This window comes from Hakea prostrata, chromosome 11, assembly GCF_041222555.1.
Source record: "Hakea prostrata isolate BN-2017 chromosome 11, UWA_Hpros_2, whole genome shotgun sequence".
Classification (NCBI taxonomy): Eukaryota; Viridiplantae; Streptophyta; class Magnoliopsida; order Proteales; family Proteaceae; genus Hakea; species Hakea prostrata.
This window is the reverse complement of record NC_142610.1, coordinates 23,744,220-23,754,376: the sequence shown is the minus strand read 5'-3', so window position 1 is coordinate 23,754,376 and position 10,157 is coordinate 23,744,220. Positions and strand designations below refer to the sequence as shown.

The 10,157-nt window shown below is 38.6% G+C and overlaps 2 pseudogenes; one reads left to right on the top strand and one right to left on the bottom strand.

The window, feature by feature from the left end:
• The first annotated feature begins 1,921 nt into the window (after positions 1-1,921).
• LOC149001042 (thioredoxin-like protein YLS8 pseudogene) lies at positions 1,922-2,223 on the top strand (annotated as a pseudogene).
• A 629-nt stretch (positions 2,224-2,852) lies between these two features.
• On the bottom strand, positions 2,853-9,617 carry LOC149001041 (TMV resistance protein N-like; annotated as a pseudogene).
• Positions 9,618-10,157: the final 540 nt, after the last annotated feature.

Here is a 10,157-nt window from a genome sequence, read left to right as displayed (position 1 = left end):
TTTCTGGAGATTTAGAACTGTGATTATTAGAATGTTCTCCTACCATCTTTTTTCAACAAGGTAAAACACACTAGGGAAGATTACAGAATTGTTCCCAGAGACGGCGCCAAATGTTGTTCCAAAATCTCCTTGGATACAATTTGGTCCTCTCCTAGCCTGATCTAGGTTCCTAGAAATCAAAGAAACGTGAGAGTGGGTCGCCTTTGGGGACGGGAAGCCACCTCCAATGATTAAGTCAAATTCAGGAAAACACCAATCCTTGTATTGAGGAGTAAATGCTCCAAGCAGGAATGTTTTGTTTAGAACTTGCAGGAGAATTAATGCTAGAGTTAATGTAACTAGGCTTAGCCTCGTTTGTTATGAATGTATTGCTTATATATCAACTTCATACCTATAATATTGTGAAGAAGTATCCTGACCATAGAATCTTCCCCATTAAGATGAAGGGTTGAGATTGCTCACAATGGATAACTTAATCACCAAGTTAGGAGTTCAATCTTCCTGGAGAAGCTTTAATCCAACTGCACTTTATCCCAGATTGATCATTAGCTAAGAGTCATGTGGGCTCAAATGTGACAGCTATCACTTAATTCATTAGACAAATCGCAAGGGAACAATACTCGAAAAGACTTGGACGAAGGAGGGGCTTCCTGATGAGCACTAGGCATTTAATGTATCTCAAAGCATTTAATGCTGAAGTTAATGCCCCGATTGACATGTGGATAAAGATGAACCGAATCCCTTTGCAGCTTTACTTTTGTCGGGAAGTGACATTCCGGGCGCCATGTAAGGTGTTAACCGAGAAGTCCCAAATGCCATTTGGCATTCATTGAGAGACGTTCTTCAAAGCCAACATTCCTCCGAGAAGTGGCATACCAAAACGTACTTGAGCAATTCCTTCAAACCAGGTTTTGCAAAATATCAATCAAACGGATCACATTGGTTTAATGGTCTAAACCACAATGAACAAAACACCAAGACATATTTGGAAATATTTCTATTGATTTGCATCCCAACACATACAATATTTCCAACGGTTCTAATATGCCAATGCCCAAGATCATGATTGCCTGCTCCCAGTGAAGGAGATACAGATGTTTCAGGTTCTTCATGGGCAAGAGATCCAGTAGCACTTTTAATAATTTAGATCCAGATATCATTGATACAGTATTAAGACTAACAAAAATTCTATGGAGTGACACCATCTGTCATCCACACGAGAATAAAGCTAAAGGAAGGAAAGGGAAGTGAGCAACTGAGAGTAGGATAAGAAACAGAAAGGGCCTCACTCTTTATGTTTGAAGACCATTATGGTAATATGCTTTCTTCATCTTCAAGCGCACCTACAAGTGAAATATGATAAAAATGGACAAACAATGTCACGAATGATACCCAAGCAATGATTTTGCGATGAAGACAACCAGCATCACTAGTTCTGAAATAAGATAGGGGGAAGAAAAATCCAAGACAGAGATCAATTCCTTCAATTTCATGCTGCAGATTAGGGACATGAGGTCCCTAACAATCATCACTTAACATCAGAACTAATGACATAAAAAGAATTGCTACTTTAGACTCTAGTATAAGCAAGCATGTTTTACATCTTACAGATGCATTCTTGGCACAAGCAGTATGGAAGTTTCAGCAATCAAATCATGGGTAATCTTTTATAATTAAGGCTGGTATTGTTGTTTGAACTGCAGTGTTCCCCTATGCTTGTTTTATTTTCATTGCAATGTTCATGTGCGTATCATGCAGTGAACCTCGACTTTCTTCTTGTGCCTGGGTCATATCCTCTTGATTTACCCAGATGAATGTTTACACAGTGTTGAGTTTGGACTGGAATCAAAACCTGGATTATATATGCTTTGATTTTACTGCGGCTTTTTTCAGGTTTCATTTGTCCTGTCAAGTTTAATGATCTGTTGTTGGGTTTCAAGTGGATGAAATACTTGCATCCCTTGCAGAGAGGATAAAGAATTTTGCAGTTATCTACTTGGTGGATATCACAGAAGTTCCAGATTTCAACACTATGCACAACCATGTTTTCTTCAACAATAATCGCATCATGATTGAACTGGGTACTGTGAAAAATAACAAGATCAACTGGGCCTCAAGGACAAGCAGGAGTTCATCAACATTGTTGGGATTGTTTATCGTGGAGACCAAAAGGGTCATGGTCTAGTAATTCCATCCAAAGACTACACAATGAAATACTGTTAGTAGTCCTATGGTACTTCTGAATTGACAACCATGTACCTATGGATAATTTCTGTACTCTCAGAAAATTTAATCCTCCTGAAACCGCATGATGGAAACACTGAAGAGATTAGCATGTGACTTCCTATTGGAATTTCTGTATTGTTCAGTGAAGAGATGTACTCTTTTTTGCTGCTGGCAGTTGTGGCCTTGTAGCTCTAGCAATCCCTGAGTGAGATAAGCTAATATGACTATCCTTAAAGAGTGGGAGCTTTGGGGAGGTGATAGTGCCCCAGCCTTGTACATTCCCAGGTTAGCTTAAGGCATGGGTTGACTTCTAGGTGACCACATAATTATGCATCTACATTGTCAGTTGTTTATGGGTAGGCAGATTGGGAGGCTCTTCTAGGGCTTGAATTTCCCATGGAAACAGGGCTAAGATTGTGTATATCAGACAGCTGATGTTGTTGCCGGAGATAAGGTTAGTGTTTAGTATTCTCTCACCATTGAAATATGTTTAATATCTTAGATTTTGACATCACTGAAATGTTGAGCAGTAATGCCAGAGCTAGACTTTTCCTCATGCAAGGGATCCTGATGCACTCCTCATTGCCAATGTAATGACTTCCAGTCTGGAAACCAAGAAAGATTGTTTAGCTAAGGCCTAAAGGTGATCTAGTATAAACATTAACTAGGCTTCGATGGAGCAAGACACCATCTTTCATTGCACTAGCGTTAAGGCTAGAAGAAATGGAAGGGAAGTGCGCAACTGAGAAAGAATGTGAAACAGAGAGAAGCAATATCACAACTGATACCCAAGCAATGCTTTTGCAATGAAGACCACCAGCATTACTAAAAAAATTTCAAAAACAGAAGTTCAATGCCTTCCATTTGATACTGCAGATAAGCAACATGAGGTCCCAAAAAATTACCACTTAATATCCACGCCAAAGACAAAGTCAAGGTTGTAGCAGATACCTTCACAGAGCAAGCTTCGCAACATATGGAGGTATGGACTGGACTTGAAATCGTCATTCTCTCTAATGTTACATTCTCCATAATCACTGCCATCTGACTCACCACTATAAGAGAGCACACCATGTCTAGGCACATCATCCTGAAAGATGACAAGGGGAACCGAGACTTTCTTTATTTCATATATGATACATTTCAGTGTGTATGAGAGGTAAAAGAATAGAGCATATTATGGTATACATTGATAGTTTTATATGATATATGAGATACTAATCTCACAAGGAATAAGTGTGTCATTTTGAGCTTCTTAACAAATGTGGCCGGGTTTTCAACTATCTTATTTGACTTGAAAATGGACATCTCAATCCAATAATTTTTTTTATGAAGCAAGGAAATGTCTGCCTTCGCATAAACATGTCCAATATGATGGAATGTTATCTATGGTTTTAGAGACATGCAATAATCTAAATCGTTGGTGTCTAAGTGAAGTTTATGACAGTATCTGCTGATAATTTCAGATCTGATTTCTTGGAAATTGAACTTGAGTTGTACATGGTCAAATTTTGGTGGAGAAGATTTTATCCAAAAAAAATAAAAATGATGAAATTTGAGAGAAACGGGAGTAAGAGGTTAGCGATATAGACATGGTTGCAAAGAACAAAAAGAGAGAGAGAGTGTGTACCTGCAACTGCAATGCTTGAGAGTCAGTAGAAATGCATCTATCGATATACAGGTACTTTAGATATTCCTGCCTATCAAGTCCCTGAATCTCTGATAACTTCTTGCAGCCATCAGCTGATAGCCACCACAGCTTCTTCAAGTTGGACAGAGATGGTAACGTTTCAATAGAAATGCATCTATTGATAGACAAAATCTCTAGATTTTCCAACCTATCGAGCCCCTGAATCTCAACTAACTTCTCGCAGTCATCAGCTGATAGGTTCTTCAGCTTCTTCAAGTTGGATAGAGATGGTAACATTTCAATAGAAATGCATCTACTGATAGACAAAATCTCTAGATTTTCCAACCTATTGAGCCCCTGAATCTCAACTAAATTCACGCAGTCTTCAGCTGCTAGCCACTGCAGCTTCTTCAAGTTGGACAGACACGGTACAGAAATCCATCCATTGATTAACAACTCCTCTAGATTTTCCAACCTATCAACTCCCTCAATTGTGGTGAGTTTTTCACAGCAGATGATTCCTAAACTCTTTAACTTGGTCAAGGGAGAGATATTTGGAAATATCTCTATTGAATCACATCTGCTCACCTTCAGTCTTTCCAACATTTCTAATCTGCCAACACCCGGGATCTCGGTCACCCGCTCACACTCACTGAGACATAGATTTTTCAGGTTCTTCAAGCGTGAGAGATCCGGTACCACTTCTAATGATTCCAATACAGATACTTCTAACTCCTCCAAGGATTCCAATGCCCCAAAGAAGTTAATCCCTAGTGCTGCTGGCGGGTTGTGTAATGTCAATTCCTTTAGGCTGCGTTTGTTTGCTGGAATAAAGGTGGGGTGGGAAAAAAGGGGTGGGAAAATTATTGAAAAATGTGTAAATTTCTTACTTTTCCTTTAAATCCTAAAATGGTAAAGTGTTTGGTTGCTTGGGGTGGGAAAGTGGGAAACAAGGTTCCTTGAATCAAGGAACCTTGTCTGCTGATGTGGCAGTTCAACTTTTCCACCCCATGCTATTTTAAAACCCCACATATTTGGTGGGATTTTGTGGGAAAGTTGGGAAAAGTAAAAAAGTGAGACCCACCTGATCACTTTTCCACAAAATCCTTTCCTTTCCTTTTCTTCTCCCTCACCCTACTACATGTGGGACCCACATGTTTTTTTTTCCCACTCCTTTTTTCCCACCCCACCTTTGCAAACAAACGCAGCCTTAATGCCTTCATGTTGGGCAAATCTGGTACTCTCAAGGGAGGTTGGGAGCCTTGGGACTGCCAATAGAATCCCAGTCTTGTCAAATACTTCAAATCCTTGAGTTCCTCAATTAATGATCCATCATCATCGAAAACCATGTCTAAAAGACGCAATCTCTTAGGAAGTTTTATAATGCTCAATGACGGGCATTGGTATACACCCAGTCTCTCGAGGGAGCCCATTTTATCTAGGCCCACAATATCAAATAACTCATCGCAGTTACAAATTACAATTGACACAAGATTCTCTGAAGCCATTACATTTGGAATTATTCTTAAAGACTTGCACCAGGATATCTTCAAGTGCTCCAATCCCTCAAGGCCTTCAATCTCAAATAAACCAATGTCATGCAGATGTAATTTGCACAATTTTTTTAAGCATTCAAGTTTAGGCAATTTTGCCAATGAGCAGCACTCCCGCATCTCCAACCGTTGCAGGGAGTCCAATCCTTCAAGGCTTTTGATTTTGGTTAGCTTGGAGCAATTACAAATTTCTATGCTCTCTAAATTTCTCATGCCCAAGAATCCTAATATTACTTCCAGGTTTTCACATTCAAAATTAAACCTCGAAGCTTTTCAAAGTTGAGGGAAGATGAGGAATGCATTGGAGTTCAGGACACCATCCTAAAGCGAGAGACTCGAGCCTTGGAAGAGCACTGATGGTAGATGGTATCTCCACCAGATTGGGACAGTCCAAAAGGTACAATTCCACTAAATTTGTCAGATTAGGCAGATTTGGTGGAAGTGATTTCATTGTACATTTCGAAGCATCCAAATATCTCAAACTTGGAGGGAGCTCCGGGAGCGGGATTATGTCCCTCTTTTCACCTCGACTCCTTCCTTGTTGTCGAAGATGATGATACATACCAGTACCCAAAATTTGGATGTTTGGCAGGTACTGTAGCAGTATTTCAGAAAAGTCAAAGTATAGCTTTGTTAAGGCTTCCAAGTGGACCTCCCATCCTACTGGCAACTCGAAGATTTTTGTCTCTTGAAGGTTAAGAATTTTGAGAGAACTCAACTCACAGATGCTATTTGGGAGATACGTTAATTTGTAGCATTTACTCATGTTCAATGTGACTAAACTCTTAAGATGACCAATGGAGTCATCAACTTCAACCAAATTGCTACACCCACCAAGATGCAATACCTCCAACTGTTTATTTGTTGACAAGTTTGGAATTCGGGATAGTTTATCACATCTGCTTAGCTTCAAAACTTTCAGAGTTAATACCTCCTGCATAACAAAACAACATCAACTCGATTATGAGATATTAATTAAATGATGACCTTATACATTAAAACAATAGATGGCAACAAATTACAATAATTTCAAAATTAGAAAGGGAAAAGAAAAAAAGAAAGAGAGAGAGAGAGAGAGAGAGAGAGAGAGAGAGAGAGAGAGAGAGAGAGAGAGGGAGACCTTGATATACTGCCAACCCATCCAATTCTCTGTGATATCACTCAAAGACAAATCAAGAACACACAATCTCCTAAGATTCCTTGGTACAAATTGCATAGGGCATCTCTGCCAACTAAGGTATCTCAAGTTTGGAAAGGAATGCTCAAGGTTTCCAGCAACCTTGGCATTTTTAAGCTCAAGTATCCTTAGTCGAGTCATTGAACCGAATCCTTCAGTGATCATACGTTGGTCAAAGAAAGGATAGTTATATTGGAGTCCTTCGACTTTCTCTGTTCCCTGCAAAACAAACAAAGTTATCACCATCACAAAGCTTGCTTATCGCACATGTATAATCAAATAATGACTCCATTCAAGTCATTAATATTAGACTAGGCTGAAAGCTTAAGTATTTCAAGTTGCATTGTGGGTGTAGGATCCTTTGTATGTTGGATCCACCCATGCATGTCTACCATTTGATTTCAAATGCTAAGTTTATTTGAAAATATATCTTTAGCTAAAACTATGTAGATTCTAATTCGTTAAATCATCGGAATGAAAAAAGAAAAGAAAAAACACAAATTTAGATGTATTAGTCGTTTATTAAGAACAAACCTCTTGAGTACTCAGTATTTCCTTTACGTCCTCAAGTGACCACAACCTACTACGTTTCCCAGGCTCGTCAAAGTTTTCTTGTCGAACAATTTCCCTTCCAAGGTCTCTTAGCTGATCATGCATGCTGAACTCATTTCTTTCATTGATCTCAATGAGTGACTTTAGGCAAAGATTTTCAATTCCTAAGTTAGAGCCATCCCATATATAACATGCAATGTCTTTTTTCATTCTAATAAAAAAGCAAGCAATATCAAGAAACATCTTTTGCTCCTCATGAACTAATCCATCATAACTTATTTTCAATTTCATCTGCACTTTTTCATGAGGAGTATTGGCTAACTTCTTCACTGCATCTTCCCATGCTAATTCTCCCTTTTTATGTAAATGTGAACCTCCTTAAGTGCCAACGGAAGCCCTCCAGTAGTCTTTACCACATCTCTTGAGAGTTTCAAATATTCTTTTGGAGGATGGTCTTTCTTGAAGGCATGTTTACTGTAAAATATAAAGGACTGATCTTGATCCATTTCCTTGGGCTTGTACATGTTGTCTGCTCCAAGATTATCTAACACATGCTTATCTCTAGTTGTAATGATAACCTTGCTTCCCACACCAAAGCAGCAATCACCCTCCCCAATTATTGCATTTAAATCAGTATCTTCATCCACATCATCAAGAACGACAAGAATTTTTTTATCGCATAATTTTTGTCTAATCATATTAATTCCTTTATCAACATCATGGATCTTTGGATTCTCCAAGTTCAAGGTATCAGCGACAAGTTGATTTTGCAAATGGACAATTCCCTTTGTCTTGAAAGTTTCTCGAACATCTTTTAGGAAGCTACATCCTTGAAAATCACGACAGACTTTATTGTACACACATTTGGCAATTGTTGTCTTACCGATACCACCGATGCCATGGATGCCCACAATTTGTTTAGAGTCAATGCTTAGCAACCTCTCTATTGCTTCCACATGAGAATCTATTCCAACCATGTCCCTTGAAATATTCAAAGGGTTCTTGTCTAAGATACTCCAAACTTCTTCCACACTTAAACTTACTATCTTTCCTTCATGCCTGCATTATTCAAATAAGAAGAAAAATAAATAGTTCAATGATGACATATATTTGCTTCTTTCTCATTGAAGAGCCATTTGTTAACAGTATAAATGTACATCACAGATCCTTCCCCAAAAAACATAAACAAGCTCCAGTGGCATAACTTTTTAGGGTCATAAGTGATCCTTCAAAATTCTATTATTTCCAGCAATGGTGTCAATTTGGAATTGGATAGAATCAAACTCCAAGTCTTATAAGCCGGTTTTGATTTAGATCACTGAGACCCCAAACCAACCCAAATACAGTGGACGCAAAGAGCCCAACACCAATTCAAAGCTGGCACAACCCAGATTGGAACCAAAACTGAACATATAACAGTCAATATAATCCAAAAGAAGAAAAAAAAACCATATTTTTCTGTAGATTTTCATGTGTATATTAAGCTGAATCCAAACCCAGCCCAAATTTGCTCCAAAAAAGAAAGAGAAGAAAACACAGCCCAAATTGGACTAAGACCAACCAATTTACTGAAATTTTTGATACAAACCCAAAACCAAAGTTTTCATATTGCTTTGGTTCTGATCTCCTGCTATATAAGTCCTTGCATGACAATCAACGTTCAAAAGAAGACTGATTTATATAGCCCAACAATCAATGGATGGGACACAGTAGGCTGAAACTCTATATACCATCATAATAATGCAACTTATCTTATAACTAGCTAAGCACTAAACATGATTTCAGGAATCAACGACTCTTGAAACCCAATAGTAAGTTATTAATTTAAGGTAAAATAGCTGTACGTTCGGTCTTACCCATCAGCAGTATTCTTCAGATCCCAACCATTCAATTCACCAATGTCTCTCAAAGCCTTCCTCCACTCCACTGTAGTCTCTTTTTTGAAAATTTTCTCATGATGTCGAAAAGCAGTCCCATAGCTACCAGTATGGTTTCGAACCTCTGATGGATCTACGTGATAGAAAACGGGCAACACTTTTATTTGTGTCTGGCCTTCCTTTCTCATGCACTTGGAAATCTCGGCGAGTTCGAGGAGACACCATTTGCTAGAAGCATAACCTTCTGAGAAAATTACAATAGCAATTTTGGACCGATGAATCGCAGAGAGAAGTTATTGACCGATCTTTTCTCCTTTCCGGAGTTCTTCATTGTCTCTGAACGTGCGGATTCCCCTACTATCCAGGGCGTGGTAGAGATGGTCGGTGAAGGTGGTGCGGGTCTCACCTCTAAAACTCAAGAACACCTCGTATTCCTGCCTAGAGTGAGAAGAGGAGGAATCTGAGGAATCACAGTCTTGTGTGGCAGATGATGATGCTTCGTCATCGTTTCTGTTTGCAGGAGCATCATCAGTAACTTTGTGGAAGAGTTTCTTTAAAAGAAGGATGAGTAGAATCCCTCCTACAACTCGAAAAGTAAACATTTTTCTCCCCTAAATTAATTCAAGATGCGGATGAAATTTTAAAGCAAAACTTGGAAACTTATAACTTGGTTTTATCACTTGCTTTCTCGCTGATATTCGGTTGGAAAGACCACAAGAGAAATGAAATGAAGTAGCTTCAAAGTTCAGGATTTGCCCAGAAGAAATAAAAATGAGGGAGAATGGATACTCAAATGCCTCTTAACTCAAAGAAGCTAATCCGTAACTCAGATGGTATCACCATGTGTTTGAACGAAGAATCTTAAGTCAAATCTAACCCTTTTTTTACCCCCATAACCAAATCAAATAAGAAAAGCGGGAAAAAGAGGAGAGGGAGGTTACAAGAAAAGAAACATGAGGCAAGTACTGTTAATAATAAAGGTTAATTATAACCTATAAAACAGGACCGAATAAATAAATAACTGAGGTCCGTTTCTTCTTCCTGACAGGTATCCCTAGGAAAGAGAGGGCAAACGTTTCGCCAGAATAAACAATTTCATTTGAAAGGTAGCTATGTTGATGATCGCTATGTGTGGTGATATA